Source organism: Chroicocephalus ridibundus, chromosome 1 (genome assembly GCF_963924245.1).
Source record: "Chroicocephalus ridibundus chromosome 1, bChrRid1.1, whole genome shotgun sequence".
NCBI lineage: Eukaryota > Metazoa > Chordata > Aves > Charadriiformes > Laridae > Chroicocephalus > Chroicocephalus ridibundus.
The window spans coordinates 150,910,589-150,932,235 of record NC_086284.1 but is presented as its reverse complement, the minus strand read 5'-3'; the positions used below and the strand labels follow the sequence as shown (position 1 = coordinate 150,932,235).

At 41.9% G+C, this 21,647-nt stretch overlaps 1 protein-coding gene across 7 annotated transcripts in view; it reads right to left on the bottom strand.

Moving 5' to 3' along the window:
• The window catches only part of EPS8 (EGFR pathway substrate 8, signaling adaptor), a 139,745-nt gene that overhangs the window by 91,783 nt on the left and 26,315 nt on the right, over positions 1 to 21,647 (bottom strand). For all 7 annotated transcript variants that reach the window (XM_063358775.1, XM_063358784.1, XM_063358712.1 and 4 more), the window contains exon 2: positions 9,787 to 9,931. The gene's annotated coding sequence lies outside the window, so the exon portion shown is untranslated. The remainder of the gene's footprint in view (positions 1 to 9,786; positions 9,932 to 21,647) is intronic.

Sequence of the window (21,647 nt, the reverse complement as noted above, 5' to 3'; positions counted from 1 at the left end):
AAGCGGCTCATCTTTGAAATGGCAGGGAATCATCCAGCCACCCGTGCCATCCCTCTCGTACTGAGCAGTACACGCGTTCGAGCGAGCAGCCCTGAGGAGGAGACCATCAGCAGGCGGCACGACAAGCGCGTGCTCCTCTCCTCAGAAGAAAATAATAGATAATTCCCAAGGCAGCTACTACCTAGTTCCTTAAAGCATACAAGAAAGCAGATAGTAGGTATAGAGCAAGTCGACACGGATTTTGTCTCTAAAAAAAAAAAACCACCCCAGCATGAGTGCAAACAGCTACAACTGGGTATCTAGCTGGCCCTTGAGGACTTCAGCGAAGAGGCAATCTGCAGTGGCTTTTCTGCATAGCTAAGAGTCGTGCCACCAAAAAAAGTACATTTCATACGGCCCCGTGAAATTTCGCAGGGTACAACTTTATCACAGTAGTGTTTGACTGTGGAGGAGATGAAAGTAAACTGGCTCCTGGTAAATAGATTTGTTAATTAAGTATCCACGATGTATTTAATTTTTGGATACTTACATTTGGAAAAAAATGTAACCTTTAGCTCATTGCTACTACATGGCAGATGCTACCTGGTTAAACAGTATGCTATTATACCATGCTTCTGGGGAATACTGTACGTGAATATATAGCACGGAGCAGCCTTTTACTTTTCCCTCTAAACAAGTCTTCCCAGATGCAGTGAAGAACAGTAAGAAATTCCGCATGGCTTACAGCGGGCCATATTTCACCTCACTTACTTATTGAAAGGATTTCCAAAAAAGTTACCTCTCCCATTTGTAACCTGGGCTACATTAAGAAGAAATCTTGTAGGTAAAGATACTGGCAACGACAGATCATAGTAAACGCTTTAATAGTTTTACATTTTCTACACGCCAGCAGATTTTTTCATACAGAGATTCTAAATAAATAAATAAATTGGAATAAATTTCCATCTCCAATTGATAGCAAAGAGTATTTCAGCTTCTGTTATAATAGCTACAATATTACGGTTTCTCGGTTTATAATGCCTCTATAGGATTACCTACTAAGATGTACTACGTGAAAAATCGGGTTGCTAGCAATTTCAAAATGTGTTGCTGTCTATCGCATCCTTATTGGCTCAGCCATTACAGTTTCAAACCTTCACCAAGAACTGCAGCGATTAACAGATTACAAAACTCTGTTCAGTCAGCGCTGTCTGGACCTTACCCCGTTCCCAGCCCTGCATTTCCAGGAACAAGATATCTGTGCACACCTGATAAAAATTAAACCAGATACTAGAATGTTACTCGCAACTACTCATGAAAATACAAATCCGAAAAAAAACCTTAGAACTTTACGCAGCACTAACACTGCTCATGCTATGAATTTGTCTCAGCGATACAAACATTACACCTGTATTCAGCAACAGATATTGACAAATATATCACTCATCTAGTTTCAAGTAAGAAACTAAAGATACAGAGTACCCGAACACCAATCAGCTTTTCTCCTTAAAGCATACCGTGGTGCGCAAAAGCCGATTTTTTAAAACAGTTGTAAGAGTCAAAGAACCTGGTTTGAAAAATTACTCATTTCATCCTTAATGATCAGTACGGTCTAGACAAGATATCGAGAATTTCATTCATAATCCTCTTAGTCACACAGTGATGCCGCCTCTTCAAATATCCACGCAGCGTTGGGCTTGGCACACCCCACCTAGAAATACGGAGCTTGGAGAAGGACGCGGGAGCCACGCGGGCTGATGCTGCTCACAGACACCCCCTGAGCTTCTTCAGGGAGACGTTGCACCGCACGGCTCCTCCTGACGTGGGAAACCTGTCCCTTTCAGCGCGCTCTCCACCTTCACCTCCATTTCTCTACGTGGGAAGGGAAAGAAGAGTTTTCCTCTTTCCTCTCCTGCCAAATCCCCCCGCCCAGGCCCAACTTGTGAAGACTGAAAAGTTGAAATCAGAGTTTCCTGCGGTCTGAGCACTCCCAGTGAGGAGGGACACGTTTGCGTGCAGGTTTGCAGAGCATGGCTCTTCACGTGCTCGCTGGTGCACAGCTTTTACTGCTTGTTACGTTAAATGGTGAAGGTCTGAATACTTACTCTGTGTCTGCAGCTAATTTGCAGATGCTGCGTGTTTATAATCCAAAGTCCCAAGTGGGCGTTCAAATGAGTGCCAGATCTTAATAACTGTATTTTAACTCTATTAAGTATTTTCAAGGAAGATAACAAGATATTGTCAGCTATTAAGCAGGGGCATTCCCCCGCTAAATTCTCTGATTAAACACATGCAGGAAAAACAATGCACTTAAAGGAAAAAAAGAGCATGTATTGACTCCTTCTGTCAGACATATTTTCTTAACAGAAGCCAACATCAATCAGTCTCTTCACTCAATGGGCGATTCTCACCATCTCCATGTGGAACACGTTAATGAGTCTCCATGAAAAAAAAAAAGTCATCTGTATTTATGAGATACACAGCAATAGCAGGCTCTGGTATACAGAGTGCTGCTTTCTATACGTTAAGGGAAAGCTAAGAGGCTCTTTTCTCTTACCATATGACGACAGACACTTCATTTCAAAGACATGGTGCTAGCTTCAACTGACAGAAAATGCAAGCTCACAAAGCCAGTCTGGGTGTTCTGTTGTTTTGTTGTTTTGTTTTTTTTTTCTCTCCCCTTCTCTATGCTTCTGCCAGCACTGAATTTAGTGTTTAATTAAAGTTCTGGCTTGGCACTTGCACTAGGAATGCAGCAGGGATGCAGCTGCAGTGGTGAGCAGCGATGGCAAAAGCAACAGCAAAAGTGAGACGGAGAAGCTTATAGCAGAGAAACACGGGTGGACTTCACCCACTGAGTGAGGTCTCCTGCTGTGGGTGATGCGAGATGCTGAGACATTTAGCTGATCACCGACACAGGGTAGTACCTGTGGCTGGAGACCTCGACTGATCCTAGAAATAAAATAAGTCCCTCCTACTACCATAACAAAAAAAAAAAAAAAAAAAAAAAAAGTTTTGCAGTGGCAAAGGAGGCTGTACCACTGTTCCACTCCTCCAAGGAAGGCTTTATTTCCTAAAGTGAAATGATATAATGAAAATGACATACTTGAGTAAACATGTAGTACTCTGGTGAATAAGCTCCTGCTGGTAAGAAATGCTTCTCCACAGAGCCATATACACACCCCAGCACAAGCCCAGTCCTCCCACAAAAGTCTTGGTGAGGAAAAAACTAGGGAGAAAGAAAACATGAGAAGTTACCTGTGGATAAGACCAATGGACTGCAGGCCAAGAATCAGCTGGTTTCCACATCCAGTATGTAATTTACTAAGAACATTACTACGGACCAAAGCTTTTACATGGAATTATGAGAACAATTAATACAATCAGCAAATGACCATTTGTTGCTCTCAAACAGTGCCTTAAATGCAGCTTGCAAAACAGCCTCAGCAGACACGTTTCATCCTCCTCTAGTTACAAATGAAAATAAGAAGTGATGCATGGCGGGGGGGAAGCAGTGTTGTCTCCTTTTGCTGATTTGAATAAACCACGTCTTTTCCCCTTCAGCTCATCCTCTGAAGAACATTAATCTGCCCCAACGCTACAACCAAAAAACATAGAGAGCTGGTGATGAGGTTCATCAAAGGGTCAGGATTAAAAAACAAACAGTGAGCACCGCATATGGTTTCTGGGAAGCTTACTGTGGGTCATCCCCTAATTTCAGCCTACATCTGAACACCTATCTGCATGTCAGTGCAGAAGTACTTCTTGTGGTCACTTTGCTCTCCTCTCAGCAGGCTAAATCACGGCTCTACAGATGGAACTGCAAAGGTACTCCAGAATTCATCCAAGTACGCTTCGTTTTGATTTTTTCTTCTTGGCAAACAGCACCCAGATACTGCTCTGGTGTAATCAGGTCTCCTGACAACGTGAAACTCGCGCTTTAAAGAGCCCACTGACAGATGGATTCAATTTAAAGCATGACTATGAACAGCTGCTGCTGATCACTGGCTTGTAAAGTGAACTCATTCATCACAAAATATTTCAAAAGACTGAACTGAAACGGAACAAATGAATTTGAAGAAGAACGGGAGGTGCAGCGTTAGCCTTGGAGAATGTGTCAGTTGTAAAAAGCACAGCTATGGTACTGCTATTAATTTATTCCTGTAAATGCTGGCTCCACTCTATTAGCGGCATTCTCCAGATTCTCAAAAATCCAGGAGGGGAGCCTGAATAAGGTATTAGAAGATGTAATTAAATACTCCTTACTGAAGGTGATTTTAACTGAGTGAGCCACGAAAGGGAGCTGACAGCATGTTTAAATTGTGCTGGGGAAAACTTCAAGATGACAAGCCTCAAAAAACTGCCGGAGGGGGAGGAGGTTATTTCCCCAACTGCTCCAACTCAGCAAGAATTCCCAGCAATCGTGCAAGGGGGCCACGCACTCTGCCTTTGCCACCTTCACTTTAAATACTGCGAGAGGCCTTACTGCTTTTAAAACATTTTCATCTTCCCCTTTGATCCTTCAGTACGGTTGCGGTCAAGAACAAGACAACCTTCAAAGTACGTAGCCTCCCAAATGAAGCCACCAATTATGGTGGTCTCTGAAGAGGTGGGGACCTGACACAGAACTGAGTAATTCACCTTTTTTTTTTTTTTCCTTTTTTTTTTTAAGTTCAGGAATTATGCAGCAAAAGTAGACATTCTAAACTTCACTGTATTTGTCATGGCCACCGGATCATCTCCAAGTGACTCAGTTCTCAGTTTTTCCCAGAGTTCTTCCTACAAGTTAAGTACAGGGCAGCTTCGCAGACATTGGGATCGAGGGTAATATGCGGGGAAGAAGATTCTCCATGAGCTGCCTCGGGTGGTAATTCATTTTTGCCACCCTTTGCTAGGGTTTTCTAACAGGGGGGGAACCAATAAAGTTTGAAAGACTTTCTTGAAGGCAATTCTTTACCTAGAAGTGATATTTATAACATCTTCAGACAACCGTACCATCAAACTATACTTGTACCAGTGCGACTTCATAAAGAAAGCACATCTCACGTAGAATATTCATACCTATATTCTAATTTTCAAGCAGTCACTTTTGTATTGAATATGTAGTTGTTAACATCAGATTTTTGTATCTTAGTATGAAAAACATACTTATCTATTTTGAGCTGCATTAAATTTAATAAGAATTTGTTGTAATATTTATTGATAAATGGAGAATAAAAAGAAACAATACTAACCCACAGACGGTACACAGGTTTTTTTCCTCAGTATAGAAAAATGTAATCTTTGTAATGGCAGAGAAAAAAAAAAAAAAAGAAAACCCTCTCAAATAATAGCATTTCCCTCTTTCCTTCTACAGACAACCCTTGTCAGTCTATTTCTCTACCTACTATCTTTCCTCAAGCCCAGGTAACAAGACAAAGCTCAGGTGTCATAAGCTTGTGTGAATGAGGCGTATCAGCTACCCTGCAACTCCCCTTCCATGCAATGGAAAAAAGCCACCGCTTTGCCATCACCCGGTCTCCTGCTACCTGGAATGAAAGCAACATGAGGAAGCGATCAGCAGATTAACGCCACGTCAATAACTAGGCTCTGAGACAACACTTTTGTTATTTAATCCATTTTGGGGAGCAGCTGACCACTGCCAGCGTACGCGTTCTGACGCGGGGGTGAAAAGCCGTGGGCTCAGCAGCATCGTTCTACGCACAAGAACGAAGGCACCCGCACGCTCTTGCTCACACACCCTCCGCAAAGGTTATTCATCACCACAGCAACCTCGCAAAACAAAGGTGGAAGCCAATTCAAACAGCCCCGTTCCTCTGATGACAGAGGACGAAGGGTGCCCTCCACCTGCACCCTTCAGGGGGCTTTGTTTGCTCGGATTTGTTTTTATGTCATTGGATCTCATTTACTAACTTAATTTTCAGCAGCCCAGCATGCGTGCCCTGAGCAGAGAACGCCCGTACTTAGGCATTAAACAACAAAAAAAAAATCTTCTATTGCCCCAGTTAAAAGGACAAAGAAGAACTGGCTGATGTACAATTCCTAGTTGCCACATGGCTGAGCAAATGCCATACTCCATTACACGTACTCACCGTCACCCCACCTTCCCCGCACCCTCCCCTACGTACCAGGAATAGCTGCTGTAGAATAAACACCCCGCCTAAAACAAGAAAAAACCCCAACCTGTTTAACTACCATTTCTTCCTTCCTCCCCCCTCACCGCTCCTTTTCTTCACATCCTCTTTCACTCTGCGGGCGCTTAATGATTTTGGATACGTTAAGAAAATCCAACCGGGACAGTAAAATAATTGTAAACTCAGCACAAATGAAATGCAGAGCGTCCCTTCGCTCCCCGAATCTTGAAAGAACAAACTCCAGCCCTTCCGTGAGTCATTTCAGGGAAGAGATTATGAACATTTCTCAACCTTTTCGACGACAAGGCAGGAGGAAAAAAACACTGCCTGCAATGACAAGCTGTCAACACTCGGCGAGCAACGTGGCTCTCATTCGTGACACTGATCCTTCGCCTGCAGAGCCGGGCACGTGGGCAACAGCAGCCACACCACATGCAAGGACAATACTCAAAAAGCCCAGATTTCTCGCCTTCTCCAAAGGCAAAAACCCCCATCTGAGCAGCCAGGTCTTGAATACCTTGATGTGCGAATGCTCTCCCTATCTGCAGAATTTAAAAGAGGGTAACCATGTTTTTTGAAATACAGGATTAAGAAAAGCCAATGGTTCCTAGGAATTTTATGTTTTAAAATGCAAAACACAGGTGACTGGAACGGATAACAGTAAGTCTCAGAGGCTGTCCCATTTACTCCCATCGAGAAGTTAAATTTTGCCACTGTAAAACCACCAGAAATGTCCATCTAGCTGCAGTGACTCCATGGATCTAAGCAAACCGTGTGCTAACAAAAGGGTGTTTTGATTTAAATCAGCTGCTTAAGCTAATATTTTCTTAAGTTTCAAAACGCTCATTGATAGCTGGTGGTTGCTCTATTGCAGGCTTATGATGGCCTGCAGTTTCTGTCAGTGTGCTTCAGCACCTCAGCAACGTAAACAAACACCTGGGGCAGGAGGTTCGTTTACCTGATTCTGTGATATTTACATTAGCTAATCACTTTGACGTAATACTGCTCTGACAGCAGAGGATGCCTGTAATTAAGAAGAACTAAAAATGCAAAAAACCACCAGTCAATAAACAAAAAAAACGTATCAGAAAATTCAGCCGACAGACAAAGATTAAAGCTGCAGTTTCAAAAGAGCACGCTGCGTTTTGCAGGTAGCAAAAAGCAACTGAATGGGATTGAAAGCAAAGTGCAAAACACCGTCTAACCCCAAGTGCAGGACATTCCACGTACGCTGCGCTTGAAGCTCTACGCTCTATTACTACAGCGCTCTCAGAAAGAGAAAAAGCTGCATTTGAGCTCACACATGTTTCTTAAGTGCAGCCATAGGCAAAGCCACGAAATCGGACGTATCCGCAGCACAAGGTGATTTACGTCACGGTGTAATCACTACTTGACGCAATAAGCAGGCGTTGGCTGCCTCGATCTTTATTTGTGCAGTGCATTTTTGAGGTACTTTCCTGGTGATCTTGGTTTTCGAAAGGAGTCTCCCCACACAGAGACGCTTTCCCACACACGCTACAGGGGAGCAAAGGTTCTTGCCTTCTCCCCCATGCTGGCATTCAAGCTCGTGAGTCAGACAGAGACCACAGATATGACAGACAGCAACTAGTCTTAAATTTGAGGCCTTCCTGACCAAGGCATCGATATGCTTCCAATGTAAGAGAATAATTTCATCTACGCGAAATTATTAGGCTTCTAGAAAATCTGTGATCTCTGACTTCTAATAATCGAAAATACTTACCGGGGGAAAAAAAAAACATTCACCTACCCAAACAATAATGATCTTAAACAAAAAACATCGCTGCAACTACTACCTTGCTTTCTCTATTTCCACACACCCAGAAAATCAACTGCAACAATTTTAAAACCTTTCTCCTCCACAGCTGCCGGTGTTAGCGCTGAAGTTGTTATATTATTTAAGCACCGGGGTTCAGAGCTCTCGAGCAGCGTAAAGGAACTGCATCTACCTTCAGCAGTTCCCGAGATAGCAGCTGTTACGCTTGAACTGAAGCGGGGAGAAGACCGGTAATGAGAATGAGGGGAACTTAAGGACAGGTATCGTCCAACTGGCAAAAACACAATGCATACTTGACAAAAGCATAAAAATTGCTTTTCCAAACTTTCCCTTAATTAAAACATACCGGTTTTGGCCTGGTTTAATAGACTACTGGACCTTGAAATCACGTACCCAAGTTCCCTGTTCTGCCTTTGCCTCCTGCAGCATAAAGCCAGAATTGCCCTCATAATTTTTCGGGCCACAGTAGTTTTCCAACTCTGCTGCTAATCAAGTTAGCACGTACAGCTCAGTACGGCACTGACCTCTGGGGTTTTGTCCCGATGTTCTGATGAGCACTCTTAACAACGTGGTACAAACCTGAAAGAGTTGGAGAAGAGCCCGGGATGCGTATTGCCCTTCCCGCACCCATCCTTACCAGGCAACACACCTTATACCTTCTCCAGAAAATAACCTCAAGTGGTTCTGCTTAAAGCACCAATCTTCAACTCTGATATTCATAGGAATATTCAGTATCTGACAGTGAGCTGTATCATGCCAATGCTTTAATGGGACTCTATCCGTGTACAGAGGGGCTGCTTCTCCCCAAATGTCACGGAGGTGTTCAGGTGATTAGCAACAGCTAAGGGCGCATATGTTGGCTTTAATAGCGAACGTGTGCTTTGCAGCCCAGGCTGCATCTCATCAATAATTCCTTGGTGCAACACTCCTGGGAAGACAGCAGTCAGCCCAGCATGGCAGTGTCTCAAATAAAGCAGGGTGTTAGGAGGTGCAAGGCAGCACTCCACACATTTGCTGTCAAAGCATCACAGCATTTCGGCTGCTGGAAGAAGCAGATTGCCATTGTTTTATCAAGGAAAAAAAAAATCACAGATGGGAGAAACTGACTGGAAACCACCTTCCCCTCAAAAAAAAAAAAAAAAAAAAAAAAAAAATTGCTAGCTATTATTTTTTTGCAGAGAGGGTGTATCTAGTATTGAACTGAAGACAGGATCACACTTTGGAGGGCAAAACAAGCATTCTCGTTTCTTTACCTAGCATCTACAAAAGTAAGCTGGGGATGAAGTTTGTCTGCACACAGCCACACAGAGATTTAAACAGGAAAAAAAAAAAAAAAAAGCAAAACCCATGCACTTACATAAAAGGCTTTGGGAGTTTCATTTTCTATTCAGCTGGAAAGGGAGTGAGCAAGCACACACACGCACACACACACACACACACACGCATTTTTAATCATCCTCATGCCGACAGCAGGCAGTCACTACTTCTGTTATCAGAACCCCACAGCTTGTATTTCCAGGCTACAAAGCGCTAAGGCGGAGGGTATATAAAACCTCCTCTGATTAAAAAGGCTCGGTGATATCGTCTGGTACAACACACCAACCGCTACAGATTCGAAGTTTGGCCTCACCAGGACGTTACTCATTCCGTGGAGGGAGAGGTAAAAATAATCCATAAACATACAAGCAAACAGTAAGGATTTCCTAAAATCAGCTGGTAACCTGGATTGCTCTCATTTTCTCTAAGCTCGTCAGTCACCCTCCGGGAAAAACAAGCAAGGCAGGCGAGTCTTCGCATAAAGAAACTTACAGTTTGCAACAAGGTGCCAGTTGTTAAAGAGACAGAGAGAGACAGAAGCTGCGCTTAAGTACAACTCACCAGTGACCACTTATGCAAACGCCACGTGCCTGGGATTAAAACTTCAGCCCGGGTAGATGCTGTCCCTGCCACTGCTTGATTCAGCTCAAGTGGCTGGCATCTCTCCAGAGTCACCCAGAAGGCGGCCGCCCAACCGGACAAATCACTGAAAAAAAAAAAAAAAAATAGAAAGTTCAGCTTTGCAATTCCACTGCGCATTATACAATCAGTTAGACTTGCTAAGCGCTGACTTCTTAAAATGTGATTTCCCTTGCTGCATGAGAGGGAGAAGTACACTTCTGATTAGAGTTCATCCACTACTTTCAAACATGTGAACCTTCTAAATACCAGCAATATCAAAAAGAACTCCTCTGTACAGCTAGCAGGAACTTCATAGTCAGGATACCTAATAACCTCCACCCCAACCCCTGCTTTCAAGCACAGTTTGGGGCTGGATCCCTCCTCAAGGCTGGGGTGAGGAGTTTACAAAGCCACGGACCTGTGACTTAGCAGAGCCAAGAAGGCTGCAAATCCAAAGGGAACGAGAGCCTAACATGTTCGTAAATACATGTTGTAAAAGCTTGGTCAAGCACAAGGATGGAAGTATTGGTGAGAGCGGAGCCCCTTCCACACCTCGCATCCCTGTCCCTCTTGTAGCCCACCCCTGCTGCCCTCATAGCCCCTGGGCTCCCGGCACCCAGCCGAGGCTGAGGGGCAGCAGACCAGGGTTGGGCTCACAAGGCACCAGAAGCCACATGGCCCAAATGAGAGAGAGACACCCAGGACAAAACCTGTTTTTATTGAGAGAAAGTGGGGACAGCTCAAGAAACCTCCCCACAAACCAGTGGGGCTGGAGCCCATGGGGCACTTGGGAAAGGAGGATGCAGGAAAGAAAGAATAAGGTGAAAGCCAAGATGAAAAGCAGAGGAAGGAGACAGCAAAAGGTGCAACTTTTAAAATATTTTTTTGGAAGGCGACAATTATGGTATTTTCCCATTTTCTCCTCAAATTTTTGTCACCCCTTAATTTTGAATTTGACATTCGAGAATTCAGACAAGCTTAGTCCTTTTTTATTTCTTTAGTCATATCTAACACTTTGTTGTAACCTGGATGCACATAACAAGTCACTTCCAGCTTCGTAGCTGCACCATCCTTTAAATTTCACCAAACCTGCTCTATTTACAGTTGTATATTTTCTATGAGTTACTCTCTTTGAGACATCATTTTGACATTATCCTAATTCTGTGACTTCTACGACAGGTCCTGTTCTCCCTCCCTTACAGGGGCAGCCCTGCAGTGATGTTTTCCATTTTACGATAAATCCAGTAAAACATAATTAAAAAGATACAGATCGATTTGATACAGCAACAGAACTAGCAAGAAGCGGTAACAAGTCAATCCAGTAACAAGGCCAAATGGTAATGGGTCAATTCAGTCAATCTGAATTGATCCGGTAGTTGCATATTAACGTAAGAAGTAGTATATTGAGATACTTTATGTACTGAACTTTATCAAGTTGCTTACTAATATAGATTATAGTGGTGGTTTATCTGTTAATCACCCAATTCTGTCAAAAACTTAAAATTCTAATATTTTAAGGGGAGATAAGCAATTAACAGTTTGCTGACCAGGAAACTCATGTCGAAGAGAGGAAAACACATGGGCACAACACATGAAGGCAGCACGGGCTGCCTTCTATCCATACCTCATTTTCCAGCCGCAAGCCTTTCCCAGCTCACTACCCCTCCATGCCCATTTGCTCCTTTGCAAAACACGGATAAAGGCGACAGTCGTCTTAATAAAATCCAAGTGCAAGTGTGGAGGAGCACCCCAAGAGCCAGGTATGGTTAGTGGCACATCCAACGCTTGCCAGTACCTTGGGTCAGTGTGAGAGGGTTGCCATTGGTTTCAAAGGTCAAACATTGGAAAAGCAACAGACCAAAAAGGCTTCAGGAGCAATCAAAGTGAGACCTTTGTGTGCAGGCCTCTATCTCTCAAAAGGGCAAGAGGGCAGACACAGCCACCTGAGGACAGGCCAAAGAGGAAAAGGGACATGCTCAAAAGTTACCTCTAAATAAAACAGGGTCGTCTATAGAGCTCTGAGACAAGAGAATAGGCTTCGCTGCATGCATACACACACACACACATATATAGAATCACAGAATCATAGAACGTGTTGGGTTGGAAGGGACCTTTAAAGGTCATCTGGTCCAACCCCCCTGCAGTAAGCAGGGACATCTTCAACTAGATCAGGTTGCTCAGAGCCTCCTCAAGCCTGGCCTTGAATGTCTCCAGGGATGGGGCCTCCACCACCTCCCTGCGCAACCTGTGCCAGTGCCTCACCACCCTCATTGTAAAGAACTTCATCCTAATGTCTCATCTAAACCTACCCTGCTCTAGTTTAAAACCATTGCTCCTCCTCCTATCGCTACATGCCCTTGCAAACAGCCCCTCTCCAGCTTTCCTGTAGGCCCCCTTCAGGTACTGGAAGGCTGCTATAAGGTCTCCCCGGGGCCTTCTCTTCTCCAGGCTGGACAACCCCAACTCTCCCAGCCTGTCTTCATAGGAGAGGTGCTCCAGCTCTCTCAACATCTTCGTGGTCCTCCTCTGGACCCACTCCAACAGGTCCGTGTCCTTCTTGTGCTGAGGGCTCCAGAGCTGGACACAGTGGGGTCTCACGGGAGCAGAGTAGAGGGGGAGAATCACCTCTCTGGATCTCCTGCCCACACTTCTTTTGATGCAGCCCAGGAAGTGATTGGCCTTCTGGCCAATCATATATATGTATGTATGTAAAAAAGAGGACTACACCTCTTTTTTTTTCCAATAGTAACTGGTGATCTCAGCAGCTTCTTACACAGAACTTAATTCTTCTCAGTAGTATGAAAGAACTACAGAATTCTGCTAAGAAAAGAAAATACCAAACAGGAGCACATTCATCGCTTCCAAGCCCCTTATCTCCCAAATTTGTGACAGGTTTTGGGATTCTCTTCTGAAAGCCAATGTAAAACAGAAAAGGAAAAAACAGATTTCACTGGTGAGTCTCAGCTCCTCCTTGCTAATGTGATTTTACTGTTTGCAGCCCTGGACATGAACAGAGTTAATGAATAATGACTGTGCAAACAAAATATCAGATAATGATGGGAGGGGGAGGGAAGGGTGAAATAAGTGCGTGGGTGGTTTGGATTGGATTTGGCATCAATTAGAAAAATTGATGCCCTTTTAATTATAGGAAAAAGTCTTTGCTAGAAAGATAAGACAGACATGACAATCAAAACACTTTAGTCTTTGGATTTAAATGTATGGAAATGGAAAGTTCGCAAGGTTGGTGTTTTTCAGTGTCTTTTCTTTTCACAATAAAAAAATCTAGCTCTTTCTCAAAAATTACATCTGAATGTGTGCGTAAACCTTCAGCTCACTTCAAAGCTGTTACAGCAGAGATTTGTTCTGCTTTTATCATTCTCTGGGAATATTACGTACTACAAGTAGGACTACCACCTAGAAGGTACAAGATATCCTTCATTTCCCTTCTAGTGAGAGCCTAAGTCAGTAGGAGATACAGCCACTTGAAGAATCAGTCCAATAACCTATCACTTAAGATCCTCCCCTAATTGGTTCCACTGCATACTTTATCAAAAGAGGGCACTAGAGATTGCTCCCTGTTTGATTAAGGTTGCACAGCGGACGTTTCTTTCCCTGATTTTATTCGTAATTCCAGCAGCTCATGCCAGATTCTCACATGGGAGAAATGCCCAACGTAGGCACAGGAAGTGCATTGTCCTCAATACTCCTTTAGTAACCCAGAGTAGCTTAATAATATTCTTTAAAAAAAAAAAAAAAAAAAAAAAAAAGATATCTCTGCAGAACTCCTACACATTTCCTCAACTACCCATTAAAGAAAAAAACCCCACAGTTCTGGATGTTTTACTGCTATTCTGTATTTCTACAGCTCTTTTTCAGTAACATCAATAATCACCCATATTTACGTGATCATTTCTACAATGAGATATAACCGCTTCTGAATAAGTGCTATTTTGTAAACAACATTTACTATCCTACAATTTATAATCACAATTTCTATTATTCAGTATCTTTCATCAACGGAGCTCAAATAGTGTTTAGAAGATTTAATCGTATTGCCCAACTACCTCTGCAGATGTGACTTACAAAGTGAAAGCACAATTACACAAGGCAGAATTTATCCAGGAAATAGGAACTGCGATACTTAATCTTGCAAAATAACCGAGAGATAATTTAAAGTAAGGTGTCTACAAAGAATGGTGTCTGTGCCAAGAGACTGTTTGTATTGGTTTTGCAAAGAGGGGACAGAATGTTCTCTTCCGAAGAGCCACAAAACAAACTTCCTGAACCAATGTGAGTTTTCTTTTTGCTTGTATTTAATCCAAGTAAGTGCGGCCTGGCCAGACTTACTTAATAAGAAAAAAATAAAAATGAAATTTCAATTAATTTGGCATAGCTTTGTCTTGAAAAAGCACAGTCACACCCTTCAAAGTGAGTGGAGCTGGGCACCTGAACAGATCTAGAACCACTAGGGTGGAGAAGGGGGGAGTTTGGACTATTTTTTTTTTAAACCTTTTCCCCATAGCATTCTAAGCAGCTGTAATCAACTCTTTTTTTTCTTGTTTTTCTTTTTTTTTTTAAATAGCACTCTCTTGATGCACAACAGCAGGGTTTAAGAATGTGGAGATAAGAGATGCAGCATGTTGAGATGGTAAAGAAGTACAAGAAAAAGAACTTGAAGTCATCAAACACCAGTTTATTTCACATAACATTTTGTTCCTAAATCAGTCATATATCTTCTAGCAAAAAAAAAAAAAAATAAAACAAAACACACAAAAAAAACAAAACTAAAACTAAACCAACTTCGGCTCAGCTTTTTCAGCTGATGGGTGAGTCCACAGGGAAAAGCTTCTTTGCAAGGCAAAGAGAAAAGCATTACTGGTAAGGTCAAAAGAGACAACATATTGTTTAGTGTGATGTTTTGTAAACCCTGTTTAGAAATAGTAATGGATTTAAAATTCAAAAAAAATAAATTAAATACACTTTCTACCCTACATGCAGACACTGAGCCCCCAAAAAACCACACTGATGTCTAACTCTCCAATAGTTCTGTTTACATTTGTGAGTTTCTTGACTAACAGAAATCCTCCTTTCACAAAACATACAATGCAAAACTACTTCCAGAACCACTAGAAGTGCAGTTTTTCCCAAGAATGTACCAACAGGCATATTTGTCATATTTGCCGCACAAATGCCCATCTCTTCTCACAGTCGCATGGGTTAGGATGCTGCATCATTTTGCCTAAAATGTGCAGAATGCCAAAAGGGGCAGACACCTCCACACAACTCATATACAAGTCAGACACTCCTTAAAAGATTATATTCAACAATATCATTTCAAAATGCTGCACTACAATCCCACTGTAGAAGAGTAATCCTAAACGGACCAAAAAAATATCCCTCAGAACTGGGAAGGATATAAAAAAAAAAGACAGAAACCTGATGGAAAGACAATAGAAGTGCAAAATCTACTTCATGTTACTTATGCCGATACAAAGTTTCCTAAATCTCAGTCAGATGTCTAAACGTTGTCCATCCTCATTGCCACAGACGTTCAAAACCACTACAGTTTTTTTTGTTATTATTATTGCTGCCCTTTCAATGTTTATACCTTCCTTGGTTCCGTACATTAATGCCAGACTTGGTTTATTAACAGCTGTTAGACTATTTCAGTGGCTACTTACTTGTCACTGTCTCCTTGTTTACTTTTGCCTTTTTCCCAGCTTCGACTCTGGCGGGGTGAACAATGAAATCCGTTTTATTTTTAGGTTCCTCCTGCCACAATGTTTAGGTTTCAAGCTCTCCAACGATCAGGTTTATTTAATTGACAACCAATCAGCACCATTTTTATTTTGTTTCATTTTGAAATAGGAAAGAAATTAATTAGTCTCAGGTTTTATAAAAGTTGTTTTTATACATTCAACTTGGATCCACTTTTAAACTTGAGCGCATAGAAGTCACGCTGGCAAATACAGACGTATATAAACCCTTCGTCTCCCTAACAGAGGCATATCTTGGTAGTATTCCTAAAATTATTCTTTTTAACTTGAAGTAAAGAGAGATTATTAATAAAAGACTAACACGGTTAAGTTTCTGCCTTTCTGAAGTCAACAGACGCTTGGTCGTACATTTCAACAGACCCAGGATTTCTTGTTAGTGCTACAGAAAACAAATCTGTCTCTTTAGATACACGCATGCGGTAAGCAAAAAAAACTGAGAGCAGCATATTATTCAGGAAGATTAGATTACTGTCTTCGAATACCGTTACAGACTTTAAAAGGACGTGCATGGAGGGTATTGCAGTGGGGAACAGACACATGGACATTAGCAGCTCAAACATAAATTCCCCGCCCACTCCCACGAAGGGAGATCGTAGGACTGTGAACGCTCTTAAAAACTACATCGACTCTCAGACCTTTGACAAGGACTGATGGAGCTTAAAGGATGCGCACGAAGCATCACGTGTGGCATCGGGAAAAGCAGTAAGAAAAATAATTTGGTTGTTTTCGGAAAGGAGCAGCAGGCATGAGAAAGGGAAGGTGTCTTTCTAGTCACTCTGAAGGGTGTTCAGAGCAGAGCTGCTCAGCCCTTGATTCCCAGACTCACCACGTTCTATGTGACTTGAAGAATTTTAACTACCGACTTCCAGATACTATGTTGGGGCAAAAACACCCATCATATCCCTGTTCAGCATGCAGATAAGTTTGCATTCCCCCTGCACCAACCAAAGATATTTCACTTATTTCATTTTCTTTCATCCTACTGCTGGCTTAGAAGGGGATGTTCTTTGCCACAGGTGCTCAGAGCAGCAAAAACTAGACCGTGAATAGTAACTGTGCTAGTTCTTCTAGCTGACCTTTTTTGCTCAATCTTGCTGTTCAGCAAAGGGGAAAAAAAAAAAAAAAAACAAAAAAACCCAAACAAACCAGATGACATTCCACAGAAATAAGGAAACAGAGAGGATAGAATCATAGAATTGCCCAGGTTGGAAGGGCCCCTTTCAAATCATCTAGTCCAACCATTAACCTAACTCTGACAAAACCCATCACTAAACCATATCTCTAAGCACTATGTCTACCCGTCTTTTAAATACTTCCAGGGATGGTGCCTCAAGAACTTTCCTGGGCAGCCTGTTCCAATGCTTGATAACCCTTTCAGTGTAAAAATTTTTCCTAATATCCAGTCTAAACCACCTCTGGAGCAACTTGAGGCCGTTTCCTCTTGTCCTACCGCCTGTTACTTGGGAGAAGAGACCGACCCCCCACCTCTCTACAACCTCCTTTCAGGTAGTTGTAGAGAGCATGGACCAGGGTAAAACAACATCCATCCTTCACATATCTCAGCACTAAAGTCTACTAAAACGTCCCCTGTTCTCAGTAGCAAAGAAAAATAACTTTCCCAGTTTCCCAGCTGCTTGCTATTAAGTCCTTCCTTTGCTAGCCCTGTTGTAAAATGAGAGCCGAAATAGTCCAGGAAACTGTCCCACTGTAGCCTGAAAAGTCAGGTTCCTCTTGTTTTTTCAGAAAGGCAGCATGCACTATGCAAAACGCCCAGTATTCGTACTGAAATTTAGCAAATAAAGAAACTTGTTTAGAAAATTTGCTAATTTATGATAGCTCATTTGTCTTGTGAGACTTGTAGAGACGTGGAGGAAGGAAGCCAGAAAAAAGGGAATCCCTTCACAAGGAGAAGGATGGAGAAGAAGCACAAAGAAGCACTCAGTAACTAGATAGTTAAGAAGAAAACTCATGGCCAAAAGATGAATGACTGAACATTTAGTTCAGACTGGTATAAATTTAAAACTGTGCAGTTATTAGTCCTTCCTGAACCTGACCCTTCCTAGCTCTGTTACCACACTACAGAACTGCGTCATCAGGAAGATCTTGAACCTTTTCTGTTTATCAAGGAAAACACAAAAATCAGGCAGCCTTTTGAAAACACTTCTACAAAGAACAGCACAGGGGTTTCCACGTCAACACACCTACAGAATTCCACCACATTATGGCCACTATGGTAATAAAAGTTATTTTAAGCATAGCCTGTAGCAATAAATCAATTTTAGTGCCAATAATTTTCTCTTTGTAGCTGAGGAGCAGGGGGAGTTTCCCCATCATGACGCAATCAGAAGTTGCTTCCAAGCTATATCAAAACTTGGATTCATGAATTTTTTATTGCAGGAGAAGAGAGAACATACTACAGACATGGCCTCTGAAACACTAAAAACTTCTATCAAGCTCATATAATTTTTTTCCCCCCACACTCAAGCACATCAAGTCACATTGTTTAAACTCAGTAATAAAACCAGATACTCTTCATCAGTGTGTGCTATCCTTTCTCTGGGAATCACAAATAGGCACAGTATCAAGACATCTGGATGCCACAATTTTCAGTTTGCCTCCCCATTTTCTTAAGTATCATTTCTTACCTATGCCCTTACATTTATTGCTGATTAGAATCACTGATGCTAGAGCTCATCTAGTCCACTAGGGTCAAAGCATTGAACCGTAAGTGATGTTTTCCAGTCTCTTCTGATATTGCCCATCAAGGTAATAAAGCTTCTGCTGTAACTCAAAGCAACCTGTTATGCCACTAATGGCCTTTTTTCTTCTACTCCATCGTTGGTACTGACCACAGTCTTTGAACTCATTATTATTTTCTGTATGACCTCTACTTCATGAATGACTGGTTTATCAGAATTTAATGTGCTTCATTGTATCGCCTTCCAAGTTAAATCATCTTAAAAATCAATGCAACTATGAAACACAAGTTTTGTAATAACTTTTACTAGTCTAGTAATGCAGTTGGGGGGAAAAAAAAGAAAGAAAAAACAAACCTTTTTTTCAGGCTAGCTATCAGGTCTAAGGGAAAAAGCAACATGTTATTTTGTTAAAAGAAGAATCGGGAACCTTATAGTTTGCCTACTCTGCAACAAGGACAAGGTGGCAACTTTCTTGGGGCCACTCTATTCCTTCAAAAGAAACTGCAATGCTCCCAATAGAGTATAACTACTAATTCCTACAAAAAACAGATTCAAAAACCAAACCATATTTTTGTAGTACTTATCACTACCACTTTACTTCTGTTGTTAGTTCCCACTGCGCTAACACACACCACCAGGAGCAATCCAGTCTGGAGCAGGACTCTGGCCAGGACAGAGTTCATAGAATCATAGAATGTGTTGGGTTGGAAGGGACCTTTAAAGGTCATCTAGTCCAACCCCCCTGCAGTAAGCAGGGACATCTTCAACTAGATCAGGTTGCTCAGAGCCTCATCAAGCCTGGCCTTGAATGTCTCCAGGGATGGGGCCTCCACCACCCCTCTGGGCAACCTGTGCCAGTGCCTCACCACCCTCACTGTAAAGAACTTCTTCCTCATGTCTAATCTAAACCTACCCTGCTCTAGTTTAAAACCATTGCCCCTCGTCCTATTGCCACATGCCCTTGCAAAGTTCTCAATACTCTGAAAGGCAGGGATTTCTGGAGACCTTAGGGCTAAATATTCTCCTCAGATCCCACAAAAGAATAAAAAATAATGACAGTTCCTTTGCTGTAAGACAAGGTCCCCTAGTTCCATTTCCTGTAGGTGACGACTGGTACTAATGATGGCCAAGTACTCATAAGGAGCCCTACAATGGACAACTAAAAGTAATATTACTTTAATCAATTTCTACCCAGCCTCTGCCAAGCCTGAGTCAGGAATCATCTTTCAAAACGTCCCACTTATTAAAAAAAAAAAAAAACAACAACAAAACCCACCACTTATAAATGTTTTCTTGCTAATGTTTCTTTTATTGAAGCCTATTAAAAGGTAATGTTTTCAGTAATGTCTTACAGTAATGCCCTTCTACAAGTTAAGGGTGTACAAAAAGGAAATCCTCATGTTTAAATATTTAAAGTGTTACCTTCCAACATTTCTAAGCTTCTCTCTTCCTTTGTTTTATAATTTCAGAACAAGAGTGTTTGGCCTTGATCTGATCTCAGTTTCTTTTTGACTTTCTTATATCACCTCATCTGTGCTTTTGTTTGTCTTACTAATGAGGAGCTCATCCTGCAACGTGGCACATATAAGTACAGAAGTCTAATCAACATTCATTTTAGGCTAAGAGCCGGATTTACAGCACAAACAAAAAACCTAATCCTGGGCTAACTTATCATACATAAAAACAAACATGCAAAAAGCCCAACCTCCCTGCAAACTGAAAAAAACAAACCCAGCAAACAAAAAACAACCCAAACCACCATAATTACGTGCACGCTTTCCCCTGGCTCTATATTAACCTATCTGCACACCCCTTGTATTTCCACAATATTCTTGCTTGGCAATTATGACCAAAACACAGTAACCTAAAGCAACGTGACTAGACAAATTCAAAGCCACGCAGCCAGAATAAGGACATTAATGATCTACGCCGCCAAAAGGGACTTTTGTGCATCCCATCCAGAAGCAAAAAACATGAAAGCTAGAGGAAAGCCAGCCCATTAAGTTTCCCAAGAACGCTTAAAAATTTGTCTTGCCAATATCAACACAGTATTTTAATTGTGTTTGGTTTTGTTCACTGCATAAAGTCATGTATTATCATTACCAATGCTTAACACACTCGAACATAAAATCCCTCTGAATAAACAGTTCCTAATCCAATTTTTCATCATTTTAATCTTACCACCAGAATTCTACTGAGGAAAATAGATAAATAAAAACAGAAATCCACTCTAACCATTTAAAATAATGATCGTCACCTTGTTGTTTTAATGATTCAAAGCTACTTTTAGACTCGCAATTGTGGCCATATCACATTCATGGTGCTGAATCAAAAAAAACAAAACAAAACAAAATCCCAAATCGGTAAAGAAATTCAAGAAAGATGTGGATAAAACAGGGTTCACTGTAGGCTGAAAGAGGTTATGCCACATCTTTGCATGGAGCAATAAACTCAGGGCCACGATAAAAAAAACTTAAGATCGGAGGCTATAATGGAAAGGCTGACAACACGGGTAGCACAAAACACATCTCATACACCTATATTACCCAGCTTGGAACAAAAGGGGAAAGTTTTTGCTACGTTCAGAGCGGGTTTAATTCAAACCCATGAAGCTACCAGGCACAACCCTCTTCTTCTCTTTCACCATCTCTGTCCCCTTTCACAGAGCAGAAATCTGGCAATATATCACACAGGGCAGGACAATTCTGCAGCCTCAAGATCTGCAGAGGACAACAAACGTATCCTAAACTGAAGCTGCCTGTTAGGTAGTATGGGAACCAGATTTTTCTCCTAATAGAAGCAAGAACACAGCACAGCTGAAGTGGGTGAAGCTGCAACCAAGCTGGCAAGGGCCCAGTCTTAAACCCTTACTAAATACACAGGTTTGCCTGTGAATACAGAATGGCTGTGCATGTTGGAATTTTAATTAAATGTTAACAATGTCTGTATCATCGCAATATATTAGACTGTCAATTCAGAAGCCTGCCAAAAGCAAGGAGAGTGGCTGGGTGCTCAGCAAACCTCTCAACCTCCACGTCGGCAGAACACATTAAAGCAAAGAAAGTGGAAAATTTTGGTAATTCTCCCAGGAGGCTTCATTTTTTTGACACATTGCAAAAAACAGAGAAGAGAGACACCCCTTTTAAAACCTAATGAAGAAAGTAACAGTTACCAGCCTAACTGGAAGCTGACCTTTACCAACTGTTTGCAGGAGATATGATGAGGTGAGAAACTCTAGAAGCCTCTCCAGTGTGTCAGGTAACCCACTGCATTATTTACATAGCCCAAGCAGTGGTGTTTGTCTTCAACTTCAAAACAATTTGTG